At 39.9% G+C, this 15,839-nt stretch overlaps 1 protein-coding gene across 1 annotated transcript in view; it reads right to left on the bottom strand.

Moving 5' to 3' along the window:
- The window catches only part of TMEM236 (transmembrane protein 236), a 58,482-nt gene that overhangs the window by 26,498 nt on the left and 16,145 nt on the right, over positions 1-15,839 (bottom strand). The window lies entirely within an intron of this gene.

Below are 15,839 nucleotides of genomic sequence, written 5' to 3'. Positions count from 1 at the left end.
CCAAAGGAGAAAAAATAAGCAAAAGCAATAATGTACAAGATCAACAGTTCCTATTACATTTTGCTAATTCATCTATGGTTTTTCTAAGAAGCTACTGCTTCCCTATTTCCATTTCCCAATATGTGAGTATTGCAAAAAGGAACGTACACATACACCAGAACTCTTTTCTAGAACAAAGGGGTGAGGGATTTCCAAATAATTAGCAAACAATAAACCAAACCAAACCCATTCCTTTCAGTCAATTCCAACTCATAGAGACCCTGTAGGACAGAGTAGAACTGCCCCATAAAGTTTCCAAGGCTGTAAGTCTTTACGGAAACAGACTGCCACATCTTTCTCCACGGAGCAGCTGGTGGATTTGAACCACTGACCTTTTGGTTAGCAGCCATGTGCCTTAGTTACTGTGCCACCAGGGCTCTTCTAGCAAACCATAGAGACTACTAAAAACATCACAGTACAAGTCAAATGACATCCAATATTTCCATATTTCATTAATTAGAATCCTGGACAAGAGCTCAGGCTCTGGTGACCAAGTGAAAAACAGAAAATCTTTCTCAAGTTATATTGTACCCATGTTTTTAACTTGTTTTTCTTTTTTTTGACTACATACAGAGATGATAACTATTAGATACTTAAAGATCATTCAAAGTAAAAACAATTCAATATAATTTTTTACTTGAACCAAAAAAAAAAAATCACACACATAAAAATCACATAATTTTTCAAACATGTTTTTGCATCATTCCTTAACTTTGCATGATCAACTCACCAAGTACTTATTAAGAATATATTATAATCCTATGACAGAAAATTACAATGTATATTCGGCATCATTAATTTATGGAAGACAGAATATATGCAAAGATTTTCTTTAACAAAATATTTACCTCCTCTTTCTTTTATGACAATAGCCCTGTTTAAGTAAGCTAGTTAAATACATACATATGTTAGTTACATTTCTATGATAATGTACAGAAAGTGTTCAATTCTTTCAAATTATCAAGGATTTCTCCTTGATCCTGTCAATCTTCTCCCTACATCAGCCCCATCTTAGATGTTCTAGATTTTCACATAAATAACGTGGACTTTCTACATTTGTTTGCCAACCGTGCCCCCCACTCCAGGTATTTTTGTAAGCACGCTATAAAAATACCAAACACAAAAAATAAACCAAACCCACTGCAGTCAAGTTGATTCCGACTCATAGCGACTCTGTAGGGCAGAGTAGAACTACCCCGTAGAGTTTCCAAGGAGCGCCTGACAGGTTTGAACTGCTGAGCTCTTGGTTAACAGCCGTAGCACTTAACCACTACGCCACTACTACACCACCAGGGTTTCCTATAAAAATACAGTACACATAAATTAGCAGGCAGTATTGTTCCTGTCCCATAGCCAGAGTTGGCACTGCCTGAGTAAAATTAGTTATGAAGGAATTTTAAATTAGTAACTTTGCCTATTTGTCTATGCCCAGATCCAAGCTCCTGCAGTGCTCGGTCCCAGCAGGACTGGCTAGAGCATTCAAGGGAGTCCCTTGGTGGTACAAAATGTTACCAGGCTCAGCTGCTACCCAGAGACACCTCAGAAGAAAGGCCTGGCAACCTACTTCTGAAAAATCAAACATTGAAAATCCTATAGAGGACAGTTTTACTCTGACACACATGGGGTCATCATGGAATGGGCTCCATGGCAACTGGAGTTTTTTTTTTTTTTTTTTAAGAGCATTCCTGAAGTTCTTCTCAGCCTTACCACTAAAAGATGAGAGTGCTCCTGAGATTATTCCTGAGCCATCCTTACAATTATTGTTATGCTTGAGCTCGTTGTTGCAGCCACTGTGTCAATCTACCTCATTGAGATTCCCTGTCTTTTCCCCTGACTGTGTACTCTGCCAAGCATGATGTCCTTCTCCAGGGACTGATCCCACCTGACAACACGTCCAAAGTATGTAAGACGCAGTCTCACCATCCTTGCTTCTAAGGAGCATCCTGGTTGTACTTCTTCCAAGAGATTTGTTCGTTCTTTTGGCAGTCCATGGTATTTTCAACACCACAATTCAAAGGCATCAATTCTTCTTCAGTCCTCCTTATTCATTGTCCAGGTTTCACATGCATATGATGCGATTGAAAATACCATGGCTTGGGTCAGGTGCACCTTAGTCTTCAAGGTGACATCTTTGCTCTTCAACACTTTAAAGAGGTCCTTTGCAACAGATTTGCCCAATGCAATGTGTCTTTTGATTTCTTGACTGCTGCTTCCATGGTTGTTGATTGTGGATCCAAGTAAAATGAAATCCTTGACAACTTCAGTCTTTTCTCCGTTTATTATGATGTTGCTCATTGGTCCAGTTGTGAGGATTTTTGTTTTCTTGATGTTGAGGTGCAATCCATACTGAAGGCTGTGGTCTTTGATCTTCATTAGTAAGTGCTTCAAGTCCTCTTCACTTTCAGCAAGCAAGGTGGTGTCATCTGCATAATGCAGGTTGTTAATGAGTCTTCCTCCAATCCTGATGCTGTGTTCTTCTTCATATAGTCCAGCTTCTCAGATTATTTGCTCAGCATACAGATTGAATAGGTATTGTGAAAGGATACAACCCTGACTCACACCTTTCCTGACTTTAAACCAATCAGTATCCCCTTGTTCTGTACAAACAATCTATGTAAAGATCTATGTAAAGGTTCTTCATGAGCACAATTAAGTGCTCTGGAATTCCCATTCTTAGCAATGTTATCCATAATTTGTTATGACCCACACAGTCGATTGCCTTTGCATAGTCAATAAAACATAGGTAAACATCCTTCTGGTATTCTCTGCTTTCAGCCAGGATCCATCTGACATCAGAAATGATATCCCTGGTTCCACGTCCTCTTCTGAAACCAGCCTGAATTTCTGGCAGTTCCCTGTCGATATACTGCTGCAGCCATTTTTGAAAGATCTTCAGCAAAATTTTGTTTGTGTGTGATATTAATGATATTGTTCTATAATTTCCACATTCAGTTGGATCACCTTTCTTGGGAATAGGCATAAATATGGATCTCTTCCAGTCAGTTGGCCAGGAAGCTGTCTTCCATATTTCTTGGCATAGACGAGTGAGCACCTCCAGTGCTGCATCTCTTTGTTGAAACATCTCAGTTGATATTCCATCAATTCCTGGAGCCTTGTTTTTCGCCAATGCCTTCAGAGCAGCTTGAACTTCTTCCTTCAGTACCATCGGTTCCTGATCATATGTTACCTCTTGAAATGGTTGAACATCAACTAATTCTTTTTGGTATAATGACTCTGTGTATTCCTTCCATCTTCTTTTGATGCTTCCTGTATCATTTAATATTTTCCCCATAGAATGCTTCACTATTGCAACTTGAGGTTTGTATTTTTTCTTTAATTCTTTCAGCTTGGGAAATGCTGAGCGTGTTCTTCCCTTTTGGTTTTCCATCTCCAGCTCTTTGCACTTGTCATTATAATACTTTGTCTTCTCAAGATGCCCTTTGAAATCTTCTGTTCGGTTCTTTTACTTCATCAATTCTTCCTTTTGCTTTAGCTGCTCGACGCTCAAGAGCAAGTTTCAAAGTCTCCCCTGACATCCATCTTGGTCTTTTCTTTCTTTTCTGTCTTTTCAGTGACCTCTTGCTTTCTTCATGGATGATGTCCTTGATGTCATTCCACAGTGCGTCTGGTCTGTGGTCACTAGTGTTCAATGCATCAAATCTATTCTTGAGATGGTCTCTAAACTCAGGTGGGATATACTCAAGGTCATATTTTGGCTCCCGTGGACTCGTTCTGATTTTCTTCAGTTTCAGCTTGAACTTGCATATGAGCAATTGATGGTCTGTTCCACAGTCGGCCCCTGGCCTTGTTTGGACTGATGATATTGAGCTTTTCCACCGTCTCTTTCCACAGATGTAGTCAATTTGATTTCTCTGTGTTCCATCTGGCGAGGTCTATGTGTATAAGTCACTGTTTATGTTGGTGAAAGAAGGTATTTGCAATGAAGAAGTCGTTGGTCTTGCAAAATTCTATCATTCGATCTCCGGCATTGTTTCGATCACCAAGGCCATATTTTCCAACTACTGATCCTTCTTCTTTGTTTCCAACTTTCTCATTCCAATTGCCAGTAATTATCAGTGCATCTTGATTGCATGTTTGATCAATTTCAGACTGCAGCAGCTGATAAAAATCTTCTATTTCTTCATCTTTGGCCCTAGTTGTTGGTGCATAAATTTGAATAATAGTCGTATTAACTGGTCTTCCTTGTATACGTATGAATATTATCCTATCACAGACAGCATTGTACTTCAAGATAGATCTTGAAATGTTCTTTTTGACGATGAATGCAACACCATTCCTCTTCAAGTTGTCATTCCCAGTATAGTAGACTATATGATTGTCTGATTCAAAATGGCCAATACCGGTCCATTTCAGCTCACTAATGCCTAGGATATTGATGTTTATGCATTCCATTTCACTTTTTGACAATTTCCACTTTTCCTAGATTCATACTTCGTACATTCCAGGCTCCGACCTTTAATGGATGTTTGCAGCTGTTTTTCTCATTTTGTGTTGTGCCACATCAGTGAATGAAGGTCCTGAAAGCTTTACTCCATCCACATCATTAAGGTCAACTCTATTTTGAGGAGGCAGCTCTTCCCTGGTCATCTTTTGAGTGTCTTCCAACCTGGGGGGCTCATCTTCCAGCACTATATCAGACACCGTTCCACTGCTATTCGTAAGGTTTTCACTGGCTAACGCTTTTCAGAAGAAGACTGCTCGGTCCTTCTTCCTAGTCTGTCTTCGTCTGGAAGCTCAGCTGAAACCTGTCCTCCATGGAAGACCCTGCTGGTATCTGAATACCCGGGGCATAGCTTCCAGTGTCACAGCAACGTGCAAGCCCCCACAGTACTATAAACTGACAGACATGTGTGTGGGAATCATTAGTAAATGAGTATTAATCCAAGTATAAAGAGCCCTGCTGGTGCAGCAGTTAAGTGCTGGGCTGCTAACCCAAAGATGGCAGTTCAAAGCCACCAGTTTCTCTGCAGAAGAAAGATGTGGCAGTCTGCTTCCGTAAAGATTTACAGCCTTGGAAACCCTGTGGGGCTATTTCTACCTTCTCCTATAGAGTCACTATGGGTTGGGACACCTAGACAGCAACACATAACCCAAGACTGAGTTTTAATAAACTGGAAATAATGTTAATCTCCATTTGAAAATTCTTGACTTACTGCTAGGATATGCTTATAATTTTATTAAGGAGAAATAGAATTTATGTTAGAAATATCACAAAAACTTCTTCGAAGATCTACTCAGGCTGAAACTAATGCAAAGATGCAACTGTAGTACAAATTGGCTAACAGGGCTTGTAGTTATGGTGAAATTTCAAGGGAGAGAAGACTGAGCTAGGGGACTCTAAAGACAACTCTGTGCACATCTGAAGTGAACTGGCAGTGAGGACGCCCCAGGAGTGGGGCTCAAGAAGAAATACCTGAGTTCAGCCACGGGAGGGCTAAAGATTCCTATTTGTGAAACAAGAATATCTGGCCCTAAGATTTCTCACAGAGGAAGCATGGTGGGTGGGAAGAGTCAGACAACAACTTGGAAAGCCGCTCTGCTCAGAAACTGATACTCTTTTATGTAACTCATTAAGTCAAAATCTCACTGCCTATCTTTCAAGGCTCCCATCAATCTGGCCTCAACTCTCCAACACACAACAGTAACACTTTCACTCTATGCTGTGACTTGCTCGTGCTGTTAAGGGCTATCAAGCTGGTTCCGACTCATATCAACCCTGTGTACAACAGAATGAAACACTGCCTGGTCCTGTGCCATCCTCACAATCATTGTTAATGGTGTAGCTCATTATTGCAGCCACTGTGTCAATCTATCTCGTTGAGGGTTTTCCTTTTTCACTAAGTCTCTGCTTTACCAACCACAATGTCCTTCTCCAGGGACTGATCCCTCCTGATACTATGTCTAAAGTACGTGAGACGAAGTCTCTCCATTCTTGCTTCTAAGGAGCACTCTGGCTGTGTGTACTTGTTCCAAGGCTGAATGCCGTTCTTTCACTTATTCATCTAAACTGTTGTTAAAGTTATGTACTACACTCTGTTCTGATATAAGCATACGTAAGTTACATTCTTTGGCCTTAAGGCACTGGCTACAGGAAAACATTTCACATACATTACTCAAACCTCACAACAACCTTCTGAGGAAGGTATCATCTCTGTTTTACAGATGAAGAAATCGGTGTTGAAAGTTAAATGAATCTGCCCAATGCCCCACAACTAGGACATGAAAGATGAATTCTAATCCAGATCTTTCTGACTCCAAAACTCACACTCAAGCACTTTACGATACTGCCAGCCTATTTCTCTAAGCAAGCTGGCTTCCTCCCATCCCTTAAAGAATTCATGCTTATTCCTACATCAGCCTATTACTAATACTCTTTATCTTTCTAGAATGTCTTCCCCCTCCCACCTTTCCAAGCTCAGCTCAAATCTAGCTTCGCTTGTGAAACTTGCTCTGCAAGGGAAGACGGGCTACTCCAAAGCACAGTGATCTCTTAAAAAACCTGAATCCATAATGACACGTATTGAATACCTGCTGAGTGCGAGGCACTGGAGTGAGCTTGTGGGGTGGGGTAGTGGCAGGATAGTGTCTTAGTTATCTAGAGCTGCTATAACAGAAATACCATAAGTGGATGGCTTTAACAAACAGAAGTTTATTCTTTCACAGTTTAGGAGGCTAGAAGTCTGAATTTAGGGTGCCAGCTCTAGGGAAAGGCTTTCTTTCTGTGTCAGCTCTGGGGAAATGTCCTTGTCTCCTTTCAACATCTGTGGGCCTGGCATTCCTTGGAGATCTCCATGTGTCTTGGTATCAGTTTTCACCTAGATCTAGGAGGTTCTCAGCAGAGTGGTCCCAGTTCAAAGGATGCACTCCTCTCCCAGCTCCACTTTCTTGGTGGTAGGAAGTCCTCCCTATCTCTCTGCTTGCTTCTCTCTTCTTTTATCTCTTGTAAGATATAATATGATGCAGATCACACCCCAGTGAAACTCCCATTACATCAGATCAGGGCTGTGACCTGAGTAAGAGTGTTACATCCCACCCTAATCCTCTTTAACATAATCTAACCTTGCCTCTTTAACCACAGGCAGAGATTAGGATTTACAACATATAGGACAGTTACATCAGATCACAAAACGGAGGATACCCACACAATACTGGGAATCGTGGCCTAGCCAAGTTGACACATATTTTGGGGGACACAATTCAGTCCATGACATGTAGGTAGGGTGACTCAAAAAGGATACTCCCCCTACTGTCAGTATGAACAATTTTGATGATTCCATTCTCTGGAATAGTAAAGGACTTGGAATGGGTCACATAATATTTAGTGACATCTTGTATATTGCTTTTGTACTAATTTCTAATGTTCTCATGTGTAGTAGTGTGTTTCCACAGTAGATTACAAGCTCCCTAAGGAAAGATGCAATGCCTTATGTATTTTTAGGTAGCCTGTGAATAACACTGGCTGTAATGACAAATCTGTATATTGAGGTCATTTGGAAAAGTAGATAGATAGAGATCAGAGAGTGGACGGTCTTGAATGCCAGCTGAGTCCTAGGATATGATGACTAGTACACCTGATTTCAGCATGTGGACAATGTCTGTTGAGTAGCCAATAGCTAGCTACTCAATAAATGTTTAATGCAAGAGGCACTGGGCAAATGGGAACTGGGAATAAATTCAGATAAGTAGGGTCATAGCTATTTGAGAACACACTAATGGATCCCTGTTAACATGGAGGATTTCTAGTAAAACTGCCCCATTTAACACATTTACTAGTGACTCCAGGGGAGATGAGGATGATATGCTCTCACCTCATTTGCAGATAACACAAAATCAAGAGGGATAGCTAACATTTTGAATGACAGAATCAGAATTCAACAAATTTCAATTGATTGGAAAGTGGTTAAATCTAGCATAACAATACTTAGCAGGAATAAGAGTGAATTACTGAATTCAGATTTAAAAACATAGTTTGAGTACTCATTCATTCACCCATTCACCTAAACTGTTGTTAAATAGATATACTATACTATATTGTAAGGCTATAAAGACACTTAAGGCACAATCTTTGACTTTAAGGTACTCAGAGGCTTTTGGGAGTTGCCTAAGTTCAGGAGGAGGAAATTCTGCATTGGAGAGCAAGTTTTTCCAGGAATTTTAGTCAATTGCACCCTAAGTTATGAAACTACAGGACGTTGTTGTTATTGAAGTCTTGAGCTGCATTAGTGAGATCATATCCAGACATTTACAAGCCAGGAAGCCTCCCAAGGAAACTTGCAAAAGAGTAAAAGTTCTGGAAACCATGAGAAAAGAAGAACTGATGGAACTCTGGATACTGTAGAAGATTTAGCAGACCAATTTGAGAAGTAGGTGAGATGGCAGAGTGAGGTGCCCCCCTTCAAATAGCTGAAAAGCTTTACTGTACATACAGTGAGCTCAGAAGAGAAGTCACCCTGAAGACACAGTTTTGGGAGTCATCATCATACCAGTGGCAGGTGTTACATTATGAGAGCAGATAAGAGTACTCAAAAAGCAATGAAAAGGGAAAACCCGGAGGCATTGGGCAGACCTCCTGGTCATGGTCAAATTCACTGGCATATAAAGGGTGGGAAGAGGAAGTAAAGTCTAATAAGAAGACTTGGAAGGAAGTTACATGGTGGCAGATTTTATTTCAACATAAGGAAATAAGAAAGATTGTTCTAGTAATTAGAGATCCAAAAAGTAGTGAATTCCCTGTAAGATCAGAGGTAGACTATCTGCATTGTGAGAAATATTCATAAGATGAACTCTAAGATTCCTCCCAGCTTTTTAAAATTTTGTATTATAATGTCATAACTTATTTCTTCAAGCAAGGAGACGAGTAGATTTTTAAGGGGTAGAATGGATGTGCAGAAACTTTTTTCAAGATTATTCTTTACACAAGGACTGGGAGGGAGTCAGGGGGAGAGAAGCAGGAGAAGGCAAGGACACCAGTTCATAAGGGTTGCCACAGTCCCTGCAGTAGTTAGAGAATGTTCTTCCTGTTTCCCCAAACTACAACAAAAAAAAGACAAATGATCTGACACTGGATGTGAATATACGGAAATTATTGGAACCAGGCCAGACACTCAACTGTATGGTGCCCCTGGAAATAAGGGCCTAATTGGGATAAGAAAACAAGAAGCTGATGCAAGAGATATGAAAAAGGAAGAATGAATGGAATCTGATGACACTGCACACAGCAGGGAGAGAAAAGCAAAAGTAAGTATACTCTTGCTGATTTACTGGATATGATTGGGCAAGGAAGAACGAGCCCGCAGTCAAGTGTGGCAAAGATGTCGATACTGAGTTATATAAGCAGATGGCAGACCCACTGAGAAAAACGGGAGTGTTCTGGGAAGAATCGTTAAGCACCAGTGTTTAGTTAACAGTAAGTAACTTAGTGACGACCTCCACAGAGGTGCTAAGAAGAGCAAGCTCTATTTCCTTCAGGTTAGCCAGTCTGTCCTGCAGTGCACAGATGTTCCTAGTGCTCTGTGCTTCATTGGGTGTGCTGCTCTGGAATAGTAAGGCAGTCAAAGGACCAGTCTCTGGAGACAGATGCCGTGGGTCCAGTCATGGATTCAATGCTCACTGGCTGTATGATCTTTTAACTTCTCTGTGCTCCAGTTTCTTCATTGATAAAATGGAGGGTATAATTATTATTATCTATGAATTTTAGAGAATGTTTTGGGTTGAATCATGCTCCCCCAAAAAGATACCTTCTAGTGCTAACCCCTGGTACCCGGGAATGTGACCTTATTTGGAAATCGAGTCTTTGCAGACACGATTAGTTAACATGAGGTCACACTGTACTAGGATGGGCCCTAGTTCAATATGACTTATGTCCTCATAAGAAGAGGAAAAGAAATACAGATATACACAGCTAGAACAGAGACAGAGACTGGCGTGGTGCATCTACATACAAGTCGAGGATTGCCAGGCTAAGAGAAAGGCATGGAGCAGATTCTTCCCTATGGTCTTCAGAGAATAACGCCCAGTCAATACCTTGATTTCTGATTTCTAGCCCCCAGAACTGTGAGAGAATAAGTTTCTGTTCTTATAAACCAGCCAGTTTGTGGTATTTTCTTACAGCAATCCTACGAAAAGAATATGGGAAATTTATTAAAATAATGCATGCACTGTGTTTCTAATTGTGCTTGGTATGTAGTAATTGTTCAATAAATATTTGCTATTTTTTTACTAATACTATTACTGCTACTATGATTATTACCACCAACATTACTTAAAACAGATTAACAGCAAAACCTTATTGACTATAATAAGAACTTAAGCAAAGCAAAATGTAGCCTGAAATATTGGGCCTTTCAAATATTACACTGCCCAGGATTCCTGACATGTTATAGTCTAATATATTTGTACTCTGAAGGACTCAAGAGGATTCTAGAAATATAGCCCTGGGCCCCAAGATAGTCTGGAAACCCCACAAATCCTCTAGGATTCCCCTTCTCCAAGCTACCCTCTTCATGGCTAGCCTTGTTGCTCAGTGGTCTCACACATTCACTGATGCCACAGGAGAGGATTTCTCTTATTCACTGGAATATACAGTTCTGTGTGAATGCACATAGATGTCTTCATTCTTCCTGGACTATTATAAATTATGAGAGGCATCCTTAAAAAAGGGACAATAATTCTAAAAAATAAAGAAGTATTTAACAAGACTAAAGAGCACAAGACTGAAGTCAGACTCTACCATTGACTTAGCGTATGTCTTAAGCTTTCTGAAATTGTTTCCCCCATTATATGATGAGAATTACATAAGTTAGTCAACCTCACAACACTGGCATGCATGTCAAGTGAGAAAATGAAACAAAAACACTGTATAAAATGAAAATACCTTATAATAAGATATCATCACGTTGGCCCTCATTATTCTCAAGGGATAAAAAGAGATCTTCAAAAATCTCTAGGTTCGAGGTGGGGCCAAGATGGCTGACTAGGTAGAAGCTACCTCGGATCTCTCTTGCAACAAAGACTTGCAAAAATAAGTGAATCGACCACATACATGACAATCTACGAACCTGACCATCAAACACAGATCTAAAGAGTTGACCTGAGTGACAGAGACTGAGAACGAACAACCACGGGGAAGCAACGACTGTTTTCAGAGCCTGGAGCCAGCATCCCAGTCAGGAAACCTTGGCGCCAGGCTTTGGGCTGGGCGCAAGGGAGCTGAGCACGGCATCCTGATATGGCGCAAACATGGGACGCAGCCCTAGCCCCCAGAAGTGACCTTGGGGGAAGCCCAGCCAGTGCACGCAGACAGCACAGCGACGTGGCTGACAGGAGAAGAAGTCACCGGGAGGCAGCGACTGGTTTTGGAGCCTGGAGTGCAGCGTCCCAGCTGGGGAACCTTGGCGCTGGGCTTTGGATTGGGAGCGGAAGAACTGACCACGGCTTCTGAGACAGCACAAGCACGGGACGCGGGCCTGACCCTCGGGGGCAATCTCTAGCCAGCCAGCACACACAGTCCATACACCCCTTGGGAATCTCAGATAAAACAGTCATCCCAAGCAAGATAAGTAACTTTGTCTATATTCTGGGGTGCTACTCTCTCCTATTTATCTAAACCCTCCCCTCCCCTTCCCAGGCGGCTTCATTAACATTGGAATTTCCTGAGCCAGAGAGTGAAGTGCTCTGTGGTTTTTCTTTCTTTTTTGGTCTTTTCCTAACCCATTCTCCTGGCCTGAGAGAAGCAGCTACAAAAAACCCAGGGACCAAAAATCCTTCCCTAATTGGACTAAAAACACAGAACCAGCTCCAGCCAAACATATGTGATCCACTGTCTTGGGCTTTCATCCCTACAGGGAACAAGGTGGCTATTATAATGCAAAGGCAATTCTGATAGGGCTCTGACTGTAATTGTTTTAGCGGATTACTGGAAAGACAAGTTTCCCAGGTGTGATATCTCTGCCTATTCAGCAGAGCCCTCACTGACCCACAACAGGGAACTGAGGGCTGAAGCTCCCCCCAGACCACCTAGCCTCCTGCCTTAGGAGTCTAAGGAGGGTGACACCTACCAATCTGTGGAGGTACTTGCATTGGGGGCCTAAGGTACAGCTGCAGAGCCCACCCACCAAAGTGCTTTAGGAATAGAGACACACCTACCTCACTGGCACTTGGGGGAAGCCTGTCAGCATCCTGCCCCCCTGGAGTGTGAACCCCTGCTGCTACTAGAATCTGGTGCACACAACTATCACCACTACCTCTTTAGGTGGATAGGTGACAGTCTGCACCACACACTTGATGACCCAAAATCAGATTCTACTCAAGAATAGTGAATGGACTCTTAGGCTTATAAATCTGGTAACAGCTCAAACCAGCTGGTAATAGGACATAAGTGATTCAAGGGCTACAACAATCAAGACAGCGCAATCTAGTAGCCCATCTACGTATATTGAAAGAAAACAAAACAAGATAAGACTCAGTGAGCAAATATAGAATAAATCACTACAATATCTTAAAGATGGCTCGGAGACAGCAGTCGATATCAAACCACATAAAGAAGCAGACCATAATTGCTTCTACAATTCCCCAAACTAAAGAATCAAAATCTTTCCCAAATGAAGATACAATCCTGGAATTGCCAGATGCAGAATATAAAAAACTAATTTACAGAATGCTTCAAGACATCAGGGATGACCTCAGAAATGAAATAAGGCAATCTGCAAAAAAGCCAAGGAACACACTGACAAAGCAATTGAAGAACTCAAAAAAGATTATTCAAGAACATAGTGGAAAAATTAATAAGCTGCAAGAATCCACAGAGAGACAGCATTCAGAAATCCAAAAGATTAACAGTAAAATTACAGAATTAGACAACTCAATAGGAAGTCAGAGGAGCAGACTCGAGCACTTGGAATATAGGGTGGGGGATCTGGAGGACAAGGGAATTAATACAAATATAAAAAAAAAATTTTTTATATTGATATTAATTCCCTTAAATTTTTTTTTATATAGCTCAAAAAAAATCAGATAAAAGAATTTTAAAAAAATGAAGAAACCCTAAGAATCATGTGGGACTCTATCAAGAAGAATAACTTGTGTGTGATTGGAGTCCCAGAACAGGGAGGGATAACAGAAAACACAGAGAGAATAGTTGAAGATCTTTTGGCAGAAAACTTCCCTGATATCATGAAAGACAAAAGGGTATCTATCCAAGATGCTCATCAAACCCCATATAAGATTGATCCAAAAAGAAAATCACCAAGACATATTATCATCAAACTTGCCAAAACCAAAGATAAAGAGAAAATTTTAAAAGCAGCCAGGGATAAAAGAAAGGTCTCCTACAAAGGAGAATCAATAAGAATAAGTTCAGACTACTCAGCAGAAACCATGCAGTCAAGAAGGCAATGGGATGACATACATAGGGCACTGAAGGAGAAAAACTGTCAGCCGAGGATCATATATCCAGCAAAACTCTCTCTCAAATATGAAGGCGAAATTAAAACATTTACAGATAAACATAAGCTTGGAGAATTTGCAAAAACCAAACCAAAGCTACAAGAAACACTAAAGGAAATTGTCTGGTCAGAAAACCAATAATATCAGATACCAGCACAACACAAGGTCACAGAACAGAACATCCTGATATCAACTCAAATACGGAAATCACAAAAACAAATTAAGGTTAATTTTAAAAAGAAAAAAATGCTCAAAACAGGGAATCATTGAAGTCAATATGTAAAAGATCACAATAATCAAAAAGAGGGACTAAATACAGGAGGCATAGAACTGCCATATGGAGAGGGAAACAAGGCGATATAGGACAATACAAGTTAGGTTTTTACTTAGAAAAATAGGGGTAAATATTAAGGTAACCACAAAGAGGTATAACAACTCCATAACTGAAAATAAAAACCAAGAAAAACATAATGACTCAGCAAATATAAAGTCAAATACTATGAAAATGAGGAACACACAATTTACAAAGAAAAACGTCTCAGCAACAAAAAAGTGGAAAAATGAAATTGTCAACAACACACACAAAAAGGCATCAAAATGACAGCACTAAACACATAAAAAATACATATATACTTATCTATAATTACGCTAAATGTAAATGGACTAAATGCACCAATAAAAAGACAGAGAGTCTCAGACTGGAGAAAGAAACACGACCCATGTATATGCTGCCTACAAGAGACACACCTTAGACTTAGAGACACAAACAAACTAAAACTCAAAGGATGGAAAAAAATATATCAAGCAAACAACAAGCAAAAAAAGGGCAGGAGTAGCAATATTAATTTCTGACAAAGTACACTTTAAAGTTAAATCCACCACAAAGGATAAAGAAGGACACTACATAATGATTAAAGGGATAATAGACCAGGAAGATATAACCATATTAAATATTTATGCACCCAGTGACAGGGCTGCAAGATACATAAAACAAACTTTAACAGAACTGAAAAGTGAGATAGACACCTCCACAATTATAGTAGGAAACTTCAACACCCCACTTTCGGAGAAGGACAGGACTTCCAGTAAGAAGCTCAATAGAGACACGGAAGACCTAATTGCTACATCAACCACAAGACCTCATAGACTTATACAGAACACTCCACTCAACAGCTGCAAAATATACTTTTTTTTCTAGCGCAAGTGGAACATTCTCTAGAATAGACCACATATTAGGTCATAAAACAAATCTTTGTAGAATCCAAAACATCGAAATATTACAAAACATCTTCTCAGACCAAAAGGCCATAAAAGTGGAAATCAATAACAGAAAAATTAAGGAAAATAAATCAAATACTTGGAAAATGAACAATACCCTGCTCAAAAAAGACTGGGTTATAGAAGACATTAAAGAGGTAATAAAGAAATTCATAGAATGTAACGAGAATGAAAACACTTCCTATCAAAACCTCTGGGACACAGCAAAAGCAGTGCTCAGAGGCCAATTTATATTGATAAATGCACACATACATAAAGAAGAAAGAGCCAAAATCAGAGATCTGTCCCTACAACTTGAACAAATAGAAAGTGAGCAACAAAAGAATCCATCAGGCACCAGAAGAAAACAAATAATAAAAATTAGAGCTGAACTAAATGAATTAGAGAACAGAAAAACAATTGAAAGAATTAACAAAGCCAAAAGCTGGTTCTTTGAAAAAATTAACAAAATAGATAAACCACTGGCTAGACTGACTAAAGAAATACAGGAAAGGAAACAAATAACCCGAATAAGAAACGAGAAGGACCACATCACAACAGACCCAGCTGAAATTAAAAGAATCATATCAGATTATTACGAAAAACTGTACTCTAACAAATTTGCAAACCTAGAAGAAATAGATGAATTCCTAGAAAAACACTACCTACCTAAGCTAACACAATCAGAAGTAGAACAATTAATAGACCCATAACGAAAAAAGAGATTGAAAAGGTAATCAAAAAACTCCCAACAAAAAAAAAGCCCTGGCCTGGACGGCTTTACTGCAGAGTTCTACCAAACTTTCAGAGAAGAGTTAACACCACTACTACTAAAGGTATTTCAAAGCATAGGAAATGACAGAATACAACCTAACTCATTCTATGAAGCCACCATATCCCTGATACCAAAACCAGGTAAAGATACGACAAAAAAGAAAATTTTAGACCTATATCCCTCATGAACATAGATGCAAAAATCCTCAACAAAATTCTAGCCAATAGAATTCAACGACATAGCAAAAAAATAATCCACCACAACCAAGTGGGATTTATACCAAGTATGCAAGGCTGGTTTAATA

This window comes from Loxodonta africana, chromosome 4 (genome assembly GCF_030014295.1).
Source record: "Loxodonta africana isolate mLoxAfr1 chromosome 4, mLoxAfr1.hap2, whole genome shotgun sequence".
Taxonomy (NCBI): domain Eukaryota; kingdom Metazoa; phylum Chordata; class Mammalia; order Proboscidea; family Elephantidae; genus Loxodonta; species Loxodonta africana.
This window is presented reverse-complemented; position numbering and strand designations above follow the sequence as displayed.